Genomic DNA, 23,784 nt, shown 5'->3' with positions numbered 1-23,784 from the left:
TTTGCAGTAATAACAAGGTGCTTGCTTTTCCACGAGAGTGTAGGAAGCCACGAAGCCGAGGTTATTATAGGAAGAGGAAGTCTGTTGATATTCTGGCTGAAGCTTGTTTCAAGGCAATAGCTGAATTTCATTGAGTATCCAGGTCTTTCTACTTTGGTTAAATGGATCTCGCTAAGACTCGAGAAGTCTAAAGGTGCTCTTGTTAAGTTTGTAGGTCATAATTTCCCATCTTGGAAGCTAGCCACTCCATTATATCTAATGTAGAAAGGTCTTTGGAGTTTAGTCGACGGTACAAAAAAGAAGCTAGAGTTTGAACAAGATTTGGTGCCATGGAACTAGAAGAATGACAAAACATTGGGCTAATTGGACGAGCGCTTGGACCAAATTACTTTCACCATATTGATGTAAAGAAATCAAAAACTGAGAATTGGAGAAATTTGGAAATGCTTTTTGGCATGCTTATGAAGCATTGTAAAGCAATACTGAAGCAAGAGTTGTTCGACCTAAAGATGAATGAGAATGAGAATTTAGGATCGTTCTTGAGTAGGATGCAATCTCTTCTCAGACAATTGCATGACTTGGTAGTAGGTATAGAAGCTGATGATAAGAAGGCCATTCTACTAAAGTCTCTACCTTCAAAATATAGCGAGACGGCGAGGATTTTAAGACTTGATGAAAGTGTAGATTTTTTTGACTGCATAGCTTTACTCCTAAGCAAGGAAAAGCGAGATGATTTATTGCATCCATTTGGTGACACGGCATATATAGTAAAAGAAAAAGGTAAACAGATAAGAAGAAGGCTTGTGGACATTGTGGCAAGCCAGGACATGACGAAGACCATTGCTAGTGAAAGCAAAAGGAGCAGGAAGCATCTGATACAAAAGCCAAGGCTTATGAAGCTTCTGGATTGGAAGATCATGCAAACTTTGCAACACTCTTAGATCAGGACTGGGCATTTTAGTGCACCTGTCTTGCACTTGTTCTTGAGTTTTACTCCTTAGTCACGTATTTTGAGTTGTTTTTCTCTTAACGTGTTGGTTACTAGTTCTGAGCATTTTTATTCAGTGATAGCTCTCTGAAGAATTTTGTTGATTCTTTCATTCTCCCCATATCATCTCAAGGGGGGGTTTGTTGGAGATTGATCCTCATGGGGAGGAGTCTTCAACAAAGTAGTGTTGTGACAGCTTCTAGTTGGTTCCTTCGGCATGGGAGTGGGTGATCATGTGTGATTGGTGCATGCACAATTACACTATTGGTGATTGGTCTATTGACGTTTTGACTACCAGTGCATGGAGAGGCACTTACATGGCAATCAAGACGGTTCTGGTAGCATATCGTCGTGGCAATGATTGAGGCGGTGATTGGCCTTCCATAAGATGACTAGTTGGTGCATTTCTTCCCCCTCTTTGTCCGAGCTCTTGGAGCTCTTTCTCTGTGTCTGAGTTATTGCACATTTGTGCTAGGGTCCATAGTAGAGTCTGAGTCCTTGTACTAGGCAACAAGCCCATACCAAGGATGAGCATCTAGATGATAGTCTTTGTGACAAGCTTTCAAGGAATTTTTTAACTATCTCTTCTCGTCGTTTGTAGTTCTATGATCACTCGGAATAATCGACTATTTTCAAGCATTCATTACGGAGTCATCTTGTTTAAATCATCCATGATTGCTTGTTGTATTTCATGCAAACCATAAGCTTAATTCAAAAGCTTCCAAAGCTACCTATATTTTAGATGAATAAAGTATTTTATCTCTAAATTTTATAATGATCTAGCTCTAGTCATGGGGCAAACTATTGATTGCTACCCAATATGGGCCATAGTGTAATCTCGAACTAGTCTTCCCCATCAGGACACTAGCCAATAAGCTGATCAAACCCCTTCAAACCCTACTTGGGGGTCAAATAGGTGAGAAAGTATCTGATATTTTTCATTTTATCTTGTGAAATTATTTATATATTACAAAATATGTGGGTAAATATTAGGCTAAATGTGATCAATTTAAGTAACCATACTAGGTCTCTAAGTGTTATATTTTTGAACAAATAGCTTGTTGGATAAAAATAATTTTCATTAAATACATGTCTGAATCCTTTGATTATTTACGTTTAGGATATGATGTGGTTTTAGAGATATCAATGTTGCATACTCTCATTTTAGAGGGCTAAGCAGGTTATAATAGTGGATAATTGATATATAAATAATGAATGAGTGTATGGCCCTCTAATTTTGCTGTAACGAAGAAAGTTATAGTAAAGATTTGTCATTCAAGAGGTGCAACTTAGTGGCAAAAACATGTTTTTTCTAGGTATGATACAATTTGATATCGTAAGAATCTATGTGTGTGGTATAATAGTTTGTAATTTTGGTACTCTTTAGGTTGATGGGAACAAATTCTAATGTATATTTATCATGAAAGGAAAACTAAGTGAATAAGAAAATGAATTTGCAACGTATATAAAAAATAAAACATTAAAGAACATGATATGAGGGAGGAAAACCCGTAGAACATGAATGTTGATTGTGGTTTATTGGGAGCAAAAAGATGCAATTGGTAAGGTTGGAGTAAAGGGAGAGAAATAAGCAAGGAAGAGAGAGAGAGAGAGAGAGACAGAGAGAGACAGAGAGAGAGAGAGAGAAGATTTACTTAACATTGATTTTCCAAAAGTAAGAAAACATGTGCATATTGAGAATGAAAATAGAACAGTAGAGATTCCTCCTTTAAATGGACACTTGCTAACTATATTCTTGCTTGAGCATTTTTAATCAAAAAATGCAAAGTCAATTCTCATGCTGCATTATGACACGCTCTCTAGAGTTTTTTTTTTTTAAACGTGAAAACTTTCATTTTATGTATATAATAATGTGAATTGAACTCACTGGGCTTGCGCGAAATAGAAAGAAGAGAAAAACATGGAGGAAATGGTGGAGCTCACATGATCCCAACCAATTACAAAAAAGCGATGAAAATTTAGGAAAAACAGAATTTTCGTTTAGCAAGCGATGCCTTTACTAAGGCCGTCCCGAGAGGGCAGGCCAAAAAAAAGGTGTGGGCGACGGCCTACAAACAGTGTTAAAGCAAGAGTTGACCGAGAAGTTTGTGATGTGCGCGCAATACGTTTTTGCATTATGCATGTAAGTCAAAGGGGACAATAGCCCATTTTGTATAGCTGAGCAAAACTGGAGGCTGTTGGCCGGGACGCGTCGATTCTCTCCACGAATGCGCACAATGTCCGATTACCGCGTGCAGCGAAACAAAGTAGAGCAACAATGCCCATAGAAAACTTGTGAACTCTGGTATTGGCTTGGCAGGCTGAAGAGTAGGCTGGAGAGTGAGCTTGATGATGAACTAAAGTTTGCTAGATGTCTTTCGCGAATAAAGAAGGCCACTGAGGCCTTGTACATTCACATGATGTCGGGGAATCAGAGTCCTGGTACTCGATCAGCTCGCGCATGAAATGTCCAGGCTCTCTACTTGAAAGTGTTCCAAAAAATCTGCACAGCCTGCAGTTCAATAAAGTGTTTGAGAATCGTTGCTTACAGCCTGAACTTCAATATGCGTATTGGGTTCTCCATTGCCTGTCATGCTCTCTGCCCGAATATTAAGCGTAAGTGCAGCTCCTCTTCCCTCCCTATCGTCCTCTCGCTTCGACAATACATAGTGTAAGCATTGTAAGGCAATGAATCGCTCCTCGTCTGCTTAACCTTTGCATCAAATAACTCAAATCTTTGGGGAATCCCCATTTGTGCACATGCCAATCATGCTGTTTAAGCCCATCGTGGCCTGCATGCTTCCTTCTTGTGCAGCTCCAAAATAAAATCTAAACAATGCAAGCATATGCTTTGATTTATGGGATCACAAGTTCCAATCATGGACCCTCTTTTTTCAAGTTCCAATCATGAGACCTTTTTTCTTGCAAATTTGTAAATCGATGGAAGAATTTACAATCATAACGAATTCACAATTGTGCACACGCTCATAATGGTTGCTTTACATTAGGTCCTTTGCCTTCTCGAGTCCATGATAGTGCTCAACATTGTTTTTACTTGATCGTAATAAGCTTAGTTGTACCAATTTGAGTTCGAGATGTCAAGCTGGAACTAGAATATCTCACGAAGAGGAGTCGTCTAGGAGTCTACCTGTTCTTTACAGGTAGGGTCCCTACAATGGAGGAACAACGATTCCTAGTCTCAATTCCTGGTCTATCCCTGTCTTAGCATATGCACTTGAATTCCTGAGGAGGGGATTCTTCCTGGTCAGATGTATCTCTGAGGTATTATGTATTTGTCTTTTGTCTTTTCGAGGGCCTTAGTCCTCATCATCCCCTGGAGTGCCTCCTTCAGGGTTGATGGTATGGGTGGATTTTTTGAATCTGTCACCCTGGTTGGGGGGACTCAGTGGAACGTTGTGCCAACAAGTACTTATCGAACTGGTGTGCCACATTGCATGTAACTCAATACCACTTAGGTTGAGGTGCGTGCAGAATATTGTGGATCCTCTGGGATAGAGCCCAGTCAAAGTCCTAGACTTTGTTGAGATCTCCTTCCTAGATGGCATGTCGATCGCCCAACAAGTCAAGTTTGGCCCCTTTCCCAACTCTTGCTACATATGCAAACAATCAGGCCACTTCACATTTGAGTGCCCAGAATCGGCTACGAATACAGCTCTGGTTGTGGTAACAACATGGTTGAACTATTAAAGGATGGCCAGGAAGATGATGTGACCCTTGCATGCGACATGTGGAAGCTTGTCTCTCCCCCAGTGACTCATGAGACGGATAAGCCAGGATCAATGGAGGACATAAAGAAATGTGATGCAGCGGAGAGATTGTTTGACAACAACGATAGTACAATAACCAAAGACTAGACGCAATAGAGAAGAATAAAATTTTTGTATGACCAAATCAGATACAACTAATGGCATTGTCCACCTGTGCGCTCTCCAGTCGAGCTTCGGATGGAGAAGGACTTGAAGTAGGGGTATTGGCATTCGATGTTGAGGTTGAGACTTGGGAAGTGGCCTCCTTATATAGCCCTTTGTAGTAGACCGATTCCACCACACTGGTGGGCTGGTGGTGGCACATGCATATTGACTTTTGCGTGACTAAGTGTGAGGACTGTGGCACATGTTTGCTTGAACTTTGGCCATTGACCACTGACTATCAACCATGCGCGGCCATGCGCACGTAAGAAAATTCACACACAAATTGCCCCCAGACCCCCAGGATCGGGGCCGTTGCCCTTGAACCCTTGAGGAGTACAGTGTTCCTTCTACCATCTCCTAACCATCAAACGATCACCATGAGACCTCATCTAGTGTCAAAAATAGGATCCTACCAATGTCCAATGCTCACACCATGGCTTCTCCTCATAATGGGGGCCTTACAAAAGGGCACTATGGAAAATTGGTGGGTACATATGAGAGAAGGGCATTGCACATACACCAACATGATGATCCACAACATGCAAAAGCATGGAAAACGATTGGTAAGAAAGGTAAGTTCATCTGTCCACCCCTAATTGGAATCACTGTATTGATCTTTTAGGAGTGCTTCCTCAGATGGACCAAAAGCGGCTACAAGACGCATGTCAAGACATGCCCATTGGTGAAGCATAGTGCATGGAAGTAGAATGCCCAAAGCGAACCACAAGAAAAGGGTCCATGAAGAGAAGAAGCTAGAAGAGAAGCCAAAGGGCCAGGGTAGCAAGTTGCCTGCACGTATCCTTTCCAAACGAATCAAGGAGGTTGCTAGGAATGTTGGGTTAGTAATAAAAGGTGATGGCTTGGAATGTGAGAGGCTACCGTGATGGATTGAAGTAGAAAGGTTGCCTAAATTTGATCAATAGAATTGGTCCACAAATTGTGTTGTTACAAGAAATGAAATGTGAGGTAAACAACATGTTTTGGTTTGCATGTCATCGAATGGGTTTTGAAGTTTTCTGTAATTGCCCAATGCATGGTAGTGGTGGTGCTACAATATTGATCAGTAATAGGTGGAAATCCAAAGAGGTTCACAAAGATGAAGAGGGTAGTGCCATAGCTATGATTGCAAGTCAGGATGGGTTTGATTATGGGCCTGGTAAATGTATATGCCCCAAATGCTATACCTGAAAGAGTGAAGTGTTGGAATTACCTTAGTCAGGAGCTGGATGACTCGAGGTAGCTTGTAACTCTAGTCAAAAGATGCTCTTGTTTGGCTTTGATTTTGATACATCCTATGACTGCATCAGATGGGATTATATCCTAGCTGTGCTTAGCAAATTGGCTTGGCGGCCCGGGTTTACCCGCATGGTTGCCACCTCTATTGGAGAATGCTTCTACCACCCTATGCATCAACGGGGGGAAATAGGCAACTATGACTTGAAGTGATCTATCCGTCAGGGGTGTCCCTTGGCACCCCTTCTATATGCAATAGGCTTAGTACCCCTCATCAACATGATAAAAAAAGCCATAGCATCCGGTGCTATTCAAGTAGTCTCTCTCCCCTCACATGATCAATTAGCCTCCCAACTATTTGCAGAAGACATGGTTTCCTTTGCAGTTGAAGACCTTTTGGGAGTTCGCAACCTTTTTTCCATCCTATGTAAATTTTGTAGAGCCTCAGATTCCTAGTGCAGCTAGAACAAAACTTTCGTCATCAAAACTAGCTACGCCCCCCCACACCCCCCCACCCCTTTCTTGGCTCAGTGATCTATAGGCTTAGGTGGTCCCAAGAGGAAAGGTGGTCTGGTACCTTGGCGCCCCCCTCAGTATCAGTCTTACGCACTAGTGCATCATCACTTCAATTGGTTCAAGGAGCGGCTTAAAGCTAAGCTAAAGAATTGGCAAGGTCTGCAACTAGGATGGAACACGAGATTCCTAGTGATCTAGCATGTTCTATCCATAGCCTTCCTTTGGGTTGAGGAGAGGAAATATATATATATATATATCAAAGATCCCAAACTCTAAGGGGGGCTGGGGCTTCCTGATATCAGAATATAGGGCAAAGGGTTCCTAACTTCCTTGCGAAAAACTGTGCTCCACCAAATCAATTTGGCAAAACTTGAATCACCTTTGAGGCCCTTATGGCATCTCTAGGACAATAACTTGACGCCTTCCTTATAAGCGGCCACCATACCTACTACAAGCAGATCCAAGACAACCACCTGAGTGGGAAAACCTAAGCAAAGCCGATCGTACTAGCATAGCCTTGGCCATGAACCCAATTGTCTGCTTTAGCCATTTTCTAAGAAGTGCTTCATGATAGAAGACTAGGGGTTTTTTCCTTTGAATAACTTGGGAATGCATTTGCAGACTAGGGAGATATTGCACAGAGCCAAAAGACTCTTCAAGATATGCAAAAGGATATGGGGTGACCTTTGGGACAATAGTAGTGCGGAATGGCATGCGATGGATGACCTATAGGTCAAATTTTCTCTCAACAATAGTGATGTGGATATTCTTTGGGTGGTGCTTGAAAGGGCCCCCCAAGATTGGCCCTTGAATGCAGTAACGTCCCTTAACTAGAGAGTTAATCATTGGCAAATTGGAAGGACTAGGATTAACAAAATCTTAGCAAGCTTGGTTGGTCGCAATCTCACACAAGAGTACTCACTAATCCCCACTCTCAATAAAATAGGATCCCTTAGATGTGGATCAGGATGGTGGAGAGAGAGGTTCAAGGAGATATGGAAGGTTTGTGCCATCGGGAAGGCAAGCTTTGCTCTTTGGAAGGTCTTACATCAATGGCTCCCAATGAGGGGCCATGTTGCTAAATGACTAAATGTGTTCCCGATCTTCCCCTTTTGCAATAGCTAATTCGAGTTGGTGAACTACCTTCTATGGCACCACTGCACAGTGGCAAGGCAAGTCTGAGGCAATTTGAGGTAGCAATTCTCAACATAGGTCTCATGACTAAATTCCACATAGGTACAAAGTGGAGATGGGTGCTCATGGGGGCGTGTTGGTCATTTGTGCATGCAACAGTCACGTTGGCGATTTGGAAAATCAGGAATAGACGAGTCTTTCAACAAATCGATCCCATGGCTGCAAGAGAACATGTGATCTTGGCTCACGTAAAAACCCTACTCAGAGACTTTGGATGGTTATTGGGTGATAAAAACCTAAATGTAAGCAGGAATTTACTCCTCCTTGGTGTGCACACCCATTTTTAATTCGGATAATTTTTGTATTGGTCACCTCTTTTTTTGTCTTGACCAACCACTTAATATGAAAACCCCCTTTTTTGAAAAAAAAACTTTGTTTTTACTTATTTACACAATTTTTGCTCAGGAACTTGCTTAGTGAGTGTGTGTTTTGGCATAAAATTTCTTTGTCACTTGCCCAAGAAATATTATAAAACAAGCCGTGAATTCTAAAGAAGTTTGGACTTTTATGCACTTTACATATTTGTGTACCTTATTCAATTATGCATTGTCTGTGTTTTAAGCTGAATTTAATGATAATATGCACTTATGCTACATAGTAATTTTTTTTAAATAGTAAAACAAAGGTTCTTTTACACATTGAATCAAGGTGACAAAATCATTGAAGATAATATACGTTGGACAAATTAAAATTGGAAAATCGGTTAGCTCTTCCTTACAGTTGATGAATATAATTTCTAGGTAATCTTCTATTCTAATAAGTTCAACTAGACATACTGTAATACCAAATATGGTTTTCATAGATTATTTATATGGGCCCACAAATTCCATATCTTTATAGGGGCATGACCAAGTACTTACTTCATGGCATTTGCACATTTAGGTGTTCTTAGTGTTTCTTCAAAGACATTGAAAGGACTTTACAAATGAAAAATAATTGAACTCAAAATAAAATGATGGTAATATAGCATGGCCTTACCATGTATTCACAACAAATTCATACATTCCTCAAGAAACCTAATTTGGACCCAACTATTGGTGATAGTTAATAGTATCAAAGGAAAATATTTGCCAAATAGTTGTTGAGATAAGATTTCCATTTTAATTATATACCTTAAATGGGCATTCGTGCTCAACAAAGGCTCTAGAGGTGACACTTTATAGGATTACTTGAGAGGATGCTCATGCAAATCCTCTCATTAAGGAATTATTAATAAGAGCTCATTGCCCACATTTTGGATGATGAGAGAGCAAGTGCATGCATGTGTGAATAAAGAGAAGGCATACATTTTTACAATGTGGAAGCCAAAACTATGATTTGATAGATGCATATCTTCTCAAGACACTACCACTTTATCAAGGATCAAGTGATGACAATTGTAATAAGGTAAGTTTGGATTATCTCCCAATCTCATATATAAAGACATATAGAGTAGAAGGATGAAATAGAATCAAATTCTTATAAGCTCTTAAGAAAGTTAACAACATTCACACCATCTCCTTCATTGTTTCTTAGAGAAGCCTCATAGGGTACAGTGCCATGTAGGCACATCATAAATTGAAACTCAAGGAAATTCAATGAAATCATCAAGAGATGATGTGAGGACTTATTTGCCATGCCAGGTAGGTTGATATATGGTGGCACATTGCCACATCAATAAAAAGACTCCACATCATCATTACACCTCATCCTACCATGTCATCACCACATTAAAAACCATCACCTTGTGCAATCTTTACAATTGTGCCATGTATGCACACCCATTGCCACTTGCACATGATACATCATGGCATATGACCTTGTGCTACTTCATCCTTTTTGTATGTGATTTATTTTTACAACTACAATCAATTAGGTTGACTAAAATTCATCTAGTTGTAGTCGAATAGGCTAATTCAAAGCCAATTAAATTTACTTATAGCACTTGGTCAACATAACCACTTATGGTAATTTTGACTATAGGTGTCCTAACTAGGCATGACTATTGATGTGAAATCTTGATTAGTGTAACCAGCTTAAGTACTTGAATGAAACTTGCTATAGATAGTTGATTCACAATCAAATTTCATGTCAACTTGATGATATCATATCTTGCTCATTATATCCAAATTTGACTGAGGTTGAACCCAAGTTTTAAGCACCCAAAGGCCAAGTGTTTGGAATCATTTTGATTTTATATTAATAAAATTTTAATATCAGTACATAGGCCTATCTAAGCATCAAGTCTAGATATTATTTTGGAATTTTTTGTGATATCTTGATCATCTTTCCACCGTTTTTAATTATGTCCTCATCAATAACTTTCCTTAGCTAAAAATAATAGTCTCTAGAGACCAAAGCCATTATTTAAATGTAATTTCAAAATCACATGGGGATATAATATTTTTGGACCCTATAACAACAAATTTGGATGATAATGATTATGGCAATTGAAGCTTAAGGTTAAGCTTGTGAACATACTCAAGATTTAAAAACAAATAAACATGGTATAATCTTAACCCCTTATTTGAAATTGGGACTTGGGAGATTCCCAAATTTTCTAATATAGTGTTAGTGGGTGGTGTCAAGCATAAGATAAAATCTCTCAATTTAGTGGCTAATGTTTTCTTGAAGGGTCCGATACAATGAGCTTATATCATCTAAAATGTTCCTAGGGTCTTTGAAGCTGAAGGGTCATATGATAACTTGATAGAGTTGCTAGCAGAGGTTGCCCTACTTGTTGGCACACGAGAATGCATATCCAAAGACAATTTACCACCATAGCTAGATGTATAACCTTGTCAATCATTGTCTCAATTCCTCCAATTTCTTAATCAGATTCTTCAATGATTAGTGGGTGTTGTGTGCCAACATTCATTGTTAAAGTACCATAACAAGTAATCAAATCCTTGCCACTAGTGTTGTCCTATATCATAGTGTATTTCCAATATTTTAGAGCCAACTTACACCAACCCCATAGCATCTCATCAAGGCATTGGTCCTAAGGCATCTCATAAAAGAAGGTGATAAAATATTTCACAATGCTTGCATACCCAGTATCTAGTCTATTGAGCTCAAACAAGGATTGGCTAAATAGTTCCAAGGAAACTCCTTCAAGTTTCCTAGGGAGGGTAACTAGGAAAAGCAACCTACACTACAATGGTTCTTCTTAGGTTTACAAATTATTTTGAATTTACACTCATTTAGGCATAGCATTCATCATACTAGTTGTCCTTGGATCATTGTTAAATATTGACAAATAATTGTCATTCTTTGTGGTCTACATTAGAAGTCAAAGGGGTTGCTAAGTAAGTAATTCCAAAATTTATCGATACTATAGACCATATTGAGGTATTATGTCTTTATGGTACTTTAGAGGTGGCATGCAGTAATGAGCAATACCTTTTTGCTTATTTTTCTTCCCTCCAATTCAATTGGAGTAGCAATGGGGAGGGGGGGGAGGGGGTTTTGAGGAAAGCCATCGACTTGCTAGCATAATAACACATGGGATAGTCTACTTGTCCCTCTAGTTATGCAAGTATGGCTCTATTGGCAAATTCCAACATGCTAACATGAACATAATCAAGTCCCATCTTGATTACCTAAATACTAGTGAGATCACTACACACTTCATATGTTCATGAAATGCTTGAGTTTTACCTGGTACACTGAAACTAGGTTTCATTTTGAATAAGTGTTGGAATGTGCACAATCATGAGTGTATAAGGGTTGTGAGGTGTAAGAAGGATGGTCAATAGGGAATCACCTAGATGTGATAAGTAGAAAATGTGCAAGGGCATAATCCCACATACAAAGTGGGTACCCCAAATAGCAAGGCATATGAAGCCTTGATGGAGAGACCTCCCAAATACCCTGGATCCACTTTTAAGGGGATGAGGACCCTTGGAGTGTGTAGGTCGTTGAGGGTTGGGGCACCCTTGGTATATGACTCCAGCATTGGAACACACCCTCCGTACACAACTCCACCATTGGAATACACATGACAAAAATCAAAACCATGTATTAGAGCCCGTTGCCTTGTCCTCCAATGAACATTGATGCATTAAAGGAGAATCTACCACTTGGTAGCAAGTGCAGTGATTGGATAAGGCACAAGGCATGAGTCAATATAATAAAGAAGCCATGTGGCATCTAACATGGATGCTCGAGGGGTGCACTACTAAGAAAACCTATGTATCTACGTGCATTCAAGAAGTATTTAAAAAAAACCTCAACTAAAAATTTCCTTTCAATAAAAAGACCCCTCTTTACTCTTGAACTAACAGATTTTTTTCTAAAATTGAATTAAAAAACCCCTCCTGTTATTGAAATTCTATTAAATTCTTTCAGAAGTTGAATTAAAGTTCCCCTTCTTTTAAATTTATTGAAATTTTGTGAGTTGAACCCTCTGAGCATGGACGTTGCTTTGAGTAGAGCTACAACAAGAGCTTATGTTGAGCTAGTAGATCATATCATAGTAGAAGTGCCAGTGACCAACAATTGTAGTAGCTACCGTCAATAGCCACACAACATATGAGCAAAAGCAACTAGAGCCAGAGACATAAGGTAGACCTACAACAAGGAGTACTATAATAGAAGGCACATCACGCAATCACGGGCTAGGACCATAGCATTGACTAGAAAAGCTAGAGTAGAATATAAGTGGTGACAAACCCAATGCGTAGTGCTGACTATAGTAAGGCCAGTGCCAAACAACAAAAGGTAGGTAGCTTTGGCATGGATCAATGTCATGAAAGACTACAATAAGTGCAGTAGTTCAGACAAAGTCTTTTAAGCTTAATGAGGAGCAGTAGATCAAGCTAAGAGAAGTTGCATAGTAGTAAAAAGCAATTGTAGCAAGGATAAGTGTAGCACTTATAATTGAGTAGGTTCATGTGGGAAAAAAGGGGCTACAAAAACAACAGGCTATAGCTTGGACCAAATAGACAAGAAACTTGGGTAGAGTTGATAGACACAACAAAACTTAAAGAGCGTAGAATTAACCAGTCACAGAATAGTGTGAGAGACCTAGCAAGTTGACACAAAGACAAACTTACTATGTAATCACTGCAACAAGATGTGGGCAGAAGAAGGCTACATAGACAAAAGAGACACATGGCACCAAAACATGTGGCAAATTCATAGAAGGAGGATAGAAAGGCTAGACCTCTTAAGGTGGTGAATTCACACCAAAAATGAAAGTGTGAAATACACTTGCAAATCCTCTAAGAGAAGTAAGGAGTCACACAAAGGATCAAGCATGCTAGGTTAATACAACAGGAAAAAAAGAAGATTCACATAGTATGAATCTATGAAAGGCCCAAGAAACCTACATGCCTTGGAAAATGGACCAACGTGTAGGCAAGAGCCCACAACATGAAAGCCGATAACAAGTTGGTATCCATGGATAGAAAAGGGAGCATGTGAGGATAGAAGTTGATGGCAGTTAGAACCCAATTCTGAGTGCATGAGTGGTGCAAGGTGCAAGAAGGGAGAGGACTAGTAGGACATGATGTGACAGTGACAAATGTGCAAGGGCATAATCCCACATATTAAGTGGGTACCCAAATAGCAGGGTATATGAAGCCTTAATGGAGAGGACCTCCAATAACCTAGATCCACTTTCAAGGGGATGAGAGTCCTTGGAGTGGCTAGGTGGCTAAGGGGTGGGGCACCCTTACTACACGGCTCCACCGTGTTAATGCCACATGTCCACGTATTTCAACAAGAAGTTCATATAGTTGGGTGGTTCCTTGAGCAAAATACTTGACAAATTCTTTATAGAAGCTAACGGAGACATATAACTAACAACGAATATATATTGTTTATAGAAGCTAACAACAACTATAAAGTATCATAGTTGTGATATGATATTATTGCCTCAATTCTACCTTGCTTGATCATGATTCCTTGGCATCGACAATGCTTAAATGTGTTGCCAATGAAAGCAAGGTGTGCCTCCTCCACTATATACACAAAGGAGTCATCCAAGTAGATGGTAGATTTCCACAATAAACCTTTGAAATGAGGCATTCCTCAAATGAATGGCATGACTCGACAAGTTTTGTGCAGTCTATTAAATTTAAAACCTATCTTTTTCTAATATGATTCCTAGTTTAGTTTTGCTTGCACCTACTATATCCATCCATGAAGAATGTAATTCATGTTCAACAAGTTGATCTTGTATCCAATCCATGAATTGTAAAGGAAATGAATTAGGGGGACTATTTGTGCATTAAGCTTTCGGTAATCAATATAGAGACAAAGCTTGAAGTTCTATAATCTAGATAGACACAAAGCTTGCAATTCTTTTAGGCATGACCACAATGGGAAATAACCAAGATTCTTTTGAGTAACATAGATAAATCCAACATGTAAAAGCTATTCTTGCTCTTTTTTCTCATTTTTAGCATTCATACAGTACCTTTGTTGTCTTCATAAGTTTTAACTTTGTCTCTTGATATGCCATGCTTGACAAGACACATGGTAGGTGCTAGGGGAATTTGTGCTGGCAAATCCTGAGTGGGACGCATCACAACTTGGCAAGTCTCACACAAGGATGTCTTGAAACAATTGTCAGACAGGGTTTGAATATTCAAAAGTCTAGTCAGTTGAATTTCATAGTATAAGGTTTCTCCTTTATTCCAAGCTCTAATTTCAGAGTATAGGGATTCTTCTCTGTTACCAAGCTCAACTCTTAGCCTTCTTGGGAAGATTGATCTTGGCAAGAGGGTTGATCAAGGAGTAGTTAACCTTGTAGTGCATGTTCTCATGGTCTTTGGTAAAGTTGACAAAAAAAGTGGCTTGTGACTACAATCTTTTTGGTCTTTTGAATTTCTTTTAAATCAATTGCCATTTGGAATACATCAACCTCTTCCACTAGAAATATATTAAGGTCCATCGACCTACACTCAATGTTAGTTGAGAACTGAGATCTTCAACCTCCACATCCCGAGGTCTATCGATATTGAGTACTCACCAAGGGGGCTTGAACCTCCTATTTATTAGTCTGGATGATTGTCATCTTTGTTTCCCAATCATATTTTACCTTAACCTACTAAGTAATAGTGGTAATCCATTTTTTTCCATATTGATTACTACTAGTCTATCTACAAAGTATGGACTGCCAATGCATAGGCACACATCCTGTAGCATGCCTTTATGCCTTTGATAAGCCATTTACATTGTAAAATGGGATGGATTGAGAACCACTACCTTAACGTTTTGGGCTAGATCCTTAAAGAAGATACTACATGCACACTATTAATAATGAGACCCTCAATAGTGGTATGTCTAATTTTTACCAAGATGATTAGTACTTATCATCTACTAGGAGAGTGTTGGTGATAAAAATGGTACGTAAAATGTCTACCACTTTTTTGATACATTTATTCCTCAAAGAAATTATTGCAATAGGGAGCTGTATTCGAACAAGTATTCTATGTTGATCGTGATCTTCAACTCTTTAAATGACTTCCATGCAATTAGAGTGAGTATGAGTTAGGATTCTAACTCATACTCACTCTAATCCTCTCTTGTAATAGGCAATAGGTAGCATTATTACATTATCTCAACAAGTACATCTGCTCTTTATATTGCTAGGCAATTTGGCATGGACCAATGTGGATTAGGAATCTCGACTACTCCCCAATGGGCCCAAATTATAGCCTACTTTGGGAGATTGAGTTGTCTTGGGAGAAGTTGACTCTGAATTCCTTTATGATGGTTACAACCTCTCTCTTTTGCTTTGGCCATTGGTTTTTGCTATTGTACTAGGCTTCCTTAATTGTTCATCCATAAATGATCCATGGGAACAAGACACAACATGCACATGAATTGGATAGGCTTGGTTATCCCAAGTAGCATGACTACACAACTGATGTCAAGTTCCACTTCTTGGTGCTAAGTGTTACCAAGTAGGTGTTCATCCATAAATTGCACTTAGTCCTTTCTCATTACAGATATATACATAACCTCTATTTTCTTTTGGTTGTTCCTAATTCATCCTAAGCTACTATCTTAGCTCTGTGTGTTTCTATGTCAATTTGGCTAGGCATTCCTTAGTAGATCCATGAGATTGCACTTCTCATCTCTTGACACATAGTTAGCAATGAATGTCCTTTTTCTTCTATACTAATACTCCTTGTCAATGTGGTTTGTCTTGACACAAGCATTGAAATACTTGGTTCAGCACTTAGTCTCCATCTATTTAAGGCTGGTATATTTGTTACACCATTTCTTATTAGACCCAATTTTGCTATGATGTCAAGCTCAATTCAGACCAACTTGCATACTATTGTGTCGTTGGCCCTTGTAAGTTTTTATCTTTGACTTCCTCATATTTGCCCTTCTCTTTCTTGGTTGATTTTCTCTTTGAGTTTGGGCTAGCCTCCTTAAAACAAAGGATTTGTAGAGTAGATCGTCTTAAGTTCTCCTGGGTTATCATTACCATAGATTGGAGGTCTACATTTGACCCACATACAACCAAGTGTGTATGGTGGTGTTATGTCAGTTCTTGTTGAGTTCATTTATTATTGCACTCTACTTCCAGACTCGGCACCTCCAAGTAAGTTCCCGTATCGACTTTCCAAGTCTATGGAGGGGGAGTTAGAGCAGCAATTGTCTCAATTATTGTGCGCAAGGTTTATTAGACCTTCTTTGCCTTTTGCTGCACCCATTCTATTTGTGGCAAAGAAGGATAAGTTTGCATGACTATGTGTCAACTACAGAGCACTCAACAAGCTTACAGCAGCAACAAGTTTCCTATGCCCCACATCGAATACATCTTGGAGCGACTCAATGGTGCAAAATATTTTTCAAAGATTGACCTCAAGAGTGGCTAACATTAAGTCTGGATTTTTGAAGATGACATCCCAAAGACGGCTTTCTGAACAAAGCGAGCTCATTACGAGTTCATCGTCATGCCCTTTGGTCTGAAGAATATTCAACAAGATGATGTCACGGATATTTGCAGAGTATATTGGGAAGTGTTTGTTCATCTTTCTCGATGATATCCTTATCTTTTCTACTACAGCTGAGTAGCATATTAAGGATGTGCGATGTGCCCTACAGCTACTTTGTGATAACCAGCTATATCTCAATGCAAAGAAAAGTGAATTCGGCTTGCTAGAAATTTAGTATTTGGGCTACATTATTAGTGCTCAAGGGATTCGATTGGAACTAGAAAAGATCCAAGCTATCACAAGTTGGGCTGTCCCCATGACCGCTCAGAAGATTCGACCCTTTGTGGGTTTGTAACAAGAAGGCATAGTTGATTTGGTCCTAGCTATTAAGGTAGCTTAAAGGATGTTGGTTCAACCATTTTTGTTCTATCATATGGATGTAATTCATATAGCCTTGTGTTGCGTCCATTTACCCAATAGACTATATAAAACTCTAAGATGACTGAAGACACTGGGGTCTTTCATCTTCTAGCTCCTTAATGTTTTGAATTTTCACTTTGACACGTGAGGTGACATGCTTCTATGTTGCCTGGTAATTCATGGTAGAGTGTATTTAGGGTATAAATTTTGTAACCTTGTTTGAGATCATCTTTACTAATTTTGTGTATCTCTTTGTGGCATGCTAGGACCTAAATCCTTGTAGGGCATCACAACTCTTTCCTTCTTCATCTATGAGTTTATTCGTCTTCTTGAGGGCACTATGGCTCTTTGCTCCCTCACCCATGATCTTATTCCCATTCTTGAGGTCTTTCTTAACTTCTCAACATCCTCTCTCATTTATAGATGGTCTTGTGGGGTCGCTTGTCCCTTTCTTCTTTCCTCATGATCATAAAAACAAGCAATGGATCATGACATTGCATGTATTCTTCTCTCCTTGCCTTGATCCAATGCTATGCTTATATTATCATTTGTTGGCATACCACACATGATGTGGTGACCTTGGGAATCCAATACACCACATTTTGTTGACTATGTTATAGCTTTCAAACAAAAACTCCTCACCATTTTTTATCTTTTGTACATTTGAAAAATGGCATTTCTCATGTGTGTTGGTCCTTTTACAGATCATGATCATACAATGATTGGGAAATTTTGCTGGTTATTGACTCTTCTTTTGCTAGCTCAATGAAGATAAATATTCATCACATCTAGAAATCATTCTTAAGGCCCAACCTAGTAAATGGAGGGGTAAGGCAATTAAGAGACTAATAAAGTGGTAGATTAGGATACCTAAACATCTAGTTCAGACCCCTATTAGGGCTTTTGTATATATTGTATTATATACTTGTTCATAAAGGGTGGTATATATTGTAAAGCACAATTTGGTCCTTACATGTTGCCCATGGGTGATTGAGTTGTGTTGGCATTGCTCAATAGGAAGAACATTGGATGAGGGGAAGAGATAGAATGTATTTTCTTTTGTAAGTCTAAGGTAGACTATATCTCTTTTGTAGGTTTGAGATATTTTAAGGCAACCCCATCTCCAAGAGTTTGCAATTCTTTATTCTCCATTATGTCTTCTTTCAATTATGATGCAAAAAGAATTTATCTTTAGAAAAATCAAGTGTTTATGACAAGTAAAAAAATCAACACCTTGTTATTGGAAAGCTCCTTGGTAGAAAATTAATGGGTTGAGGCATTAGGAAATGGGGTATTATTTATTTGTATGAGTCCCCCAGATTCAACCTTTGGGCTCGTTGAGCACCAGATTCTTTGATGATACCAAGACTAAAATGATTAAGTGTTGATTAAGGCCAATTTTCAATTATTAAAACAAATATTTTTAAATCACGATTCTTCATCCTACAAATATATAATCATTGAAGATATTTTAATGGGGCTTAGTTGTGCTCTCAAACTAAGGTAGTTAGCCACATTGCTAGAAATAACAAAAGGGATTTAGCCCAATAAGTTCTAGCACCCACCAGGAATTTTTTTATTCTTAAAATATGCAATTTGTTGATTATTTGTCTAAAATTCATTAAAGCTATACCTTTTAATAAAGAAAAAGTCAACCCCCAACCCATAGAACCATTATTTTATACAGTAAAGGACTAGTTTCAAGAGCACTAAGTAGCCACATAGTGAAAGAATGAAGGCTTTCTCATTTTGTATGCTTAATATATAAATGCAACTTACAATTTAAACTCTCCACAAGTAGTTCATACTCACAAATTATTTTCTTTTCTAATCTCTATAATCTTTATCTTAAAGAGCATGAACTTAACGTTTTCTTCGTAATAAACTTAGATACATTTTGCATTTAGACTATTTTTCGATGTTTCTAAGATCTATTTGTCTCAATATGTAGGCCTAAGTGGCACTCTACTCTAAGTCCCTATCTTGTTGTAGAACTCTTAAGTAGGTCATATCTAATGTTTAGTCCAAATTGGAGGTGTGAAAACTAATGAAATCTGTTTCTCACAATTGACCTTGGTAAAGGATGGAGTGCTTTTTGTTAACTTTTTCTAGTAACCCTTTTCCCTAGTTGTTCATGACACAATAACCTAGGCCTCATGTACTAAGCCTAAGGTGTTGATTACAACTTTAACAAGTTTAAATGCTAGGATTTCTACTAATATTTGATCAACTTCCAGTAATTTGTAGAAGACATAGGGCACTCTTATGTGAGTCATATGTTCAATGTTTCATTATTTCATCCCCTTAAGTATTATTTCCACCCCTTACATATCATCCCTACTAGTCCTTGATTGTCGGTCTATGTGTAGTTATTGATTAAGTGTCACAAGTGAGTTCCTTGAAAACTTGAGAGAGATGAACTTTTAGGGATCCTTGGGGTAATTTTCCCCTTATTTAGGGCTTATAGCAACACTTTAATGAATGAGAGAAGACAATAAATACTATGTTGTATTCAATTTCACACAACCCATGAGTAATTGTAACTAATTGATAAAACTTGATGTAGTAGATTTATGACATGTTAGCAAAGCTTTTGCCCAATGTAGCAATAGTTAGACAATTCATCTTCTCAATGCAACATTCAAATATATCCAACTCATTAGATCATGCTTAACAAAACTAGAAAAAATGCTCTTTGTCTTGCCTTGGTCATATTCAACTTTGGTTCTTATCTAGAACCTCCGCAGGTTATTAACTATTAGGGCGAGGAATGACCAAATGTCTACCATAGACCTTCATTAACACTTCAAGCCCTTCATGATCATTTTGTGGGAATCTAGTGCTCATATTTACTCAAAAATTCATTCAATTTCATCCGTTAAATTTCCAAATAATGATTTATCGATACATTAACGTGAGTCATGATTCACATACCCCTCTATCGCCAACCTAAAGCATGGAATTTCCATCTAAAGTTCTTTTGAATGCTCAACTCACATAATGCCTCAAAATCAATGTTTGTACCTAGAACTATCAAATGTGTTTATCCCTCCTAGCTTTGACGCATAGCCTATAAGAATGCAATCATGCATGCACACATAGGTCCACATGTGCATGGCACATAGCACACGCGTGCGCGCACACACACATACATAAATGCATGCATGAATACACACACACATGCACCCATATGTGCACGTGCATGAATACGCATGCACATGCGTGCGTACACATGCACGAACACACACACCAAGCATGCACATGGACACATGGCTTAAATGTGTTTGCGCATGTGCACACACATGCATATGCAGATCTCTCCACCCTCCCCCCTCCTCTTTGATGCATAGTATGATCCACACACACGCACACACACATGCGTGCACGCATGTGCATGTGCACACCCACACCCACATGCACGCGCTCGTATAGTTTTAATAATCCTTTCTATTGATGTGTTGAATCCTCTTCTAGCTCAACTCTTGAGCATATATATATATATATATATATATATCCTACAGTAGCTGAACAACTTCTATACCCATTTCCTCAACTACATCTATGGGCATAGCTTCATACACAAATGGGCATACCTACAACATGGAAACCAAAAGGGACAAATTGAATAGTATCAGGAGGAGGAATTACAATGGAATGAGGAGCTGTATCTACCGAGCTAACCTCCACACTCCATGTGTCATCCCTACAAACCTCCCATGGTATAGAGAGAGTATCCCACTCGCAGATAGTAGCAAGCCGGTTCCCATGCACACGGCAGGTAGGCTCATCATTAGCCTCTCTCTCTCTCTCTCTCTCTCTCTCTCTCACACACACACACACACACACAAATTTCTTTTTGGTAATGCTTGTAGATTACTAGTGGCCCCACAAGACACGTCATGAAAGAAAAAGGTTATCTACGAACCCCACCCAAAAAAAGGTGAAGAGGTAAAATCTAGTTGGTGCATGCCCACATGTGGTGCGCGTGCACGCCCACACACATATTCATCATTATTTAAAAAGCTTCAAGAAAAATTTACCATGCTAACCACTATGGTACATTTTTACCAAGCTAACCATTATGGTATGATTCTTGTACAATTTCAAATGAAGAAAGAAATGAAATAGTCACCCTTAAAATAGTTGCCACTTCCTTTACCTCTAGAATATGGTAGATAAACTTAGCAAATTAACATAATAGGGAGCCTAAGAATAATTTAATATTGTAGAGTATCCCTATTATTCTTAAGCTTCCCCTCTTGAAGTCTAGTAATTATGGCAATGTTAACGATAGTTCAAATTTTAGACGTTTATAGATTTAGCTTGAGTACTTATCATCAAGAACGTATAAGCACTAGTAGGTGAAAACTCTATCGAAATCATGTATAGAATGCTTGACAAATGTTCCTCATTCAAATATGACTAGATCATGTATCATGTCATGAGCATGATGAAAATATACCAACCATAGTCGAAAGGCCTTTACAAAAGAGAGGGGTAAGATGTGTGGTGCATTGCAGAGGAGTATATAAACACATGGTTCACTATCAATCTCTAACTTTTGTCCATGTTTTAAAGATGTGCTCGATAATGTACATCACTTTCCAAGTAGTGTCCAGGTAGAAACATTGGAAAAATAATTTGAAGCAATAGTACCTATACGAATTGTGTAACCTAATGATGATTTTTTGACGTTGGAACCCATTTTGTGCTATAATTTTAAGGTTAAAAGTCAACATTTTATAATTATTTTTTGGACCATGCCAATGAACTGGCTCTATAGTGGGAAAGTGGATGTATGAAGCACATGCATGTATTACACATGCATATACCTTGTGAAGGTTTATGATGAACATGGATAAAACTAGACATCATAAAAGGCATAGCGAGTAACCTTCTTCTATAGTAACTTTTCTTTATAAGGCTCATCATCATTGTCCTAATGAGACCTTTTCAATATCACATCTTTTAACAATCATGAACTACATCACGTCACCTATGGCTGGACTAGACTTCCTAAAGAGCAGACTCAAGTCTGTTAACACAAAAGAAGTCAAGCATTTTTTGTCAAAGAAGCCCAAAAGAGACATCATACCCATTACAAAATGAAAGATGTAGCATAAACCATATAACAACTTAAAGCACAAAACAAATTCAAGTTCCTTAAAAAAAGGAGGCCATGAATCTATCACAACCAAATAGGTTATACGTGCTCATATTTTGTATCATAATAAATTTGCCATATCATATTACTTGTCACATGAAACCTAGTGTAACTTGTTCAAACTTACATAGTGAAGAAATTACAATAAGAACTTGTAAAACAAGGGCTTGTATCACAATAATCAAAGGAAATATCCTCTTTATTATTTAGATTGTATGCCCAATGATATAAGAGATGTACTAGCTCTCTTGCCATTAAAAGTACCTACTTTTCCCATTCATGATACTGAGACATTGTAAAGAGTTCTTGTTTGCTAAATGAGCCTTTCATCATTGCATAAAGAATGGAAGCTACATCACAAACAATAAGTATTCATTATGCCTTTTATGTATGTGCCTATGAAATCATCATAGCTTTTGCATGCTTGTAAAGGAGGTATAGTAAATCGTAGAAAGTTTCAACACATGATCATTATTCATATTTGACAGCATTACAGGGCACACAAGAATGCTCAATTATTTCTCTTCACACTTGAAAGGTGAGTATAAAGGGATGCATCCTTGTGGCAAGATTAAAGTTCATTAGGAGAGTGCGTGCATTTTAGAGGAATTCCTGGAGCTTTTGGGTTGCTTACAAAGGACTCAAAGAGTGGAAATAGGATGCACTTAAATCAAAAAGTTTGAGGACTTTGAGAACACAAAGATCAAGTTGAGTGAACCTTTTTTGAATTTGTATGTGCATATTGAGGTGTTGTGAAATGGGACCAACACATACCTAGATACATAAGTGTAGATCTACGAGTCTACATGAGTAAGTTTACAAAGTTATTTGTGGGATTTCTTGAAACGATGTTTAGATAGGCGCTTTGTGCAATAGAAGGGGAGTAACTTTATGACGGGATGAGGGAAAGAATGCAATTGAGTTCGGGCAGATCATTTCCAATGGCTCTCTAAATTGACTACACCCCAAAGCTTATGGCTTTTAGGAAAAACAAGCCCCTTGAAAAGTTGTGAGGGTGATGTAAATCCAAAAATTTTCATAAATTAGTGCATTTATTTTATTGTTTAAGGGTTGTAAGGTGTAATTAACAAATAGCTTAACTTGGAATATATCAAATAAGTATGACTTGGAAAGTCAAAAGCAATGGCATGTAGATTCGTTTCCATGAGACTGAGATCCATACTATTATTCTTGCTATTCATCATTTTACACAACACATCCCTAAGTGCTCTTTTGTTTATGCCCTTTGGTATCTCACTTTCAAAGCGTAATCTTGAGAAGGAGAGAAAAGGAAAGCTTTGGCCAAGGTTACCTAAACTAGGCATCGATAGGGCATATGTGAAAAAAGAGGGAATGATGAAATTTCTTTAGAACTTAAAATATGAGAAGGTAATTTTCCCAGTGATGAGTGTTTAAACATCCCCATAGTGGACAACTCAGTGGTGGAAAGGGTTT

Source organism: Dipteris shenzhenensis, chromosome 29 (assembly GCF_047967505.1).
Source record: "Dipteris shenzhenensis isolate YYH24624 ecotype China chromosome 29, Dip_SZ_1.0, whole genome shotgun sequence".
Classification (NCBI taxonomy): domain Eukaryota; kingdom Viridiplantae; phylum Streptophyta; class Polypodiopsida; order Gleicheniales; family Dipteridaceae; genus Dipteris; species Dipteris shenzhenensis.
Note: the sequence above shows the minus strand (reverse complement) of the source record.